This window comes from Emiliania huxleyi (assembly GCF_000372725.1).
Source record: "Emiliania huxleyi CCMP1516 unplaced genomic scaffold EMIHUscaffold_533, whole genome shotgun sequence".
Lineage (NCBI taxonomy): Eukaryota > Haptophyta > Isochrysidales > Noelaerhabdaceae > Emiliania > Emiliania huxleyi.
In genome coordinates this window covers 20,667-22,421 of record NW_005197995.1, presented here as the reverse complement: position 1 = coordinate 22,421, position 1,755 = coordinate 20,667, and positions in this window count along the sequence as shown.

Sequence of the window (1,755 nt, the reverse complement as noted above, 5' to 3'; positions counted from 1 at the left end):
CAGCCTCGCCCTCCCGCCGACGGAGCCGTCTGGAGCTGGGGCTCGGGAAGCTTAGGCCGGCTGGGCCACGGCGACGACGAGGAGCAGCTGCTGCCCAAGCAGGTCGAGGCCTTGGCTGGGCAGCGCGCCGTCGCTGTGTCCGCGGGACGCGATCACAGCATCGCCCTCACCGCCGGTGCCGTCTTTACTTGGGGCAAAGGCAAGCGCGGCTGCCTTGGCCACGGAGAGGACCGGTCGAACCAGGTGCTGCCCAAGAAGATCGAGGCGTGGGCGCCGGGGCGGTGAGCAGGAGGGTGTGGGTGCGGGGGGCGCATTACCCGCCTGAGGCTGAGCCAAGTGTTGTTTCGTTCGTGGTGGATGGGCCCACATATTGGCACTCTTTGAGCGGCGCGTGGCGCGGTGGGGGCTCCTGTGCACACTCTGTCTTGGTGTGGAGGTGCGAGGGTTGCCCCCGCCCCTCAAAGCGCCCCCACTTTGCGTGTGTAGAAGTTTACCTGATGAGACCCCGGCTCTCTCTCGTCTCTGGACTCTGTGCCGCGCTGTGTGCCCCTTCTTGTCTCTCGCTACCTCTAATTATCACTGTCATTTGGAGATGGAGCCAGCCAACGCAAGGGGCCCGACTCGTCAACCACGGCCATATCGACTCGCTAATGTAAACACACGGCCTCGCTCCCCCGGCCTTGAGCAAGGGAATATGAAGAGTATCGCTGTGCCCAGCACGGACGCCGTCAAAAACAGGCCGGCTGTGGCGGAAGCCTCAGAGAGGACCTCCACCCAGCCCTTCCGGTGTCGTTGCGTGCAAGTGAAGAGACCGGAGCGGAGTGTGCTCGGAGGGCTCGTGTGCATACTTGCGCCTGCACAAGGCAAGCCGAACCCGCCGGATACGCACTGACCTACGGGGTCGCCCGGATTGAAGGCCATCTCACGGCCAGACATCGCAGTGTAGCCGGCGGGGCACGCGTCGCTCAGGTCGCACGTCGGAGCATACGTGCAGCAGGTGGGCGTGTTGTTGACGTGTATTCCGGGAATTGACCCCGGGCTGGCCGTCGGGACAACGGGGCTGAGGCAGCCAGCCGTCCTCGCTGGTCCAACCAGTGTCTGAACCGCAGACCCACGGCCGTCGCCGGACGCAGTCGAATCCGTGGACCATTTCCGCGGTCTTCCATTGGACATGCGACCACATCGCGAGAGGGTTACGCGGATTGCTCGCCTGGGAGCCGACCGGCAGCGGCCCCGGCCCCGGCCCCAAAGGGGTAAGGTCTGGCTCCGGCGACGGCTCTGGCTCCGGCCAGTAACTCGCGTAGTCTGAGCTCCAGCAGGTATCAGCAGTGAGTTTCACCGCCAGTTATCTGCGCCTCCGTTCGTCGCTCTCGTACTTGATCGTCAGGCCGTGCTCTCACGTCCGCCGGAGCTACCTCGGCTATCGGCACCATTTTACAAGTTTGACCCAATGACCGCCGACATGGCAATGTCGCTCGGCGCTCGCTGGCTCCGTGGATGCTTGTGCTGCGGAGCAATCCAGGCGCACTTTGGCACCCGGCGGCAACGACTTGCGGCGTCAGCGTTCGAACGGTTGTGTTGATTTGCTCTTGCTCCGCGGTATCTAGCCGGCGCGCTCCGCGCGGGTGTCCAGCTAGCGCGCTCCGCCCGTATGTCCAGGTAGCACCAGCGCGCTCCGCGCGCACCATATCTCAGTGCCTATGCTTATAGCCACTAAAAGCTCGTTTCTGCAGCTTGGACGCCACGGTGATGCCC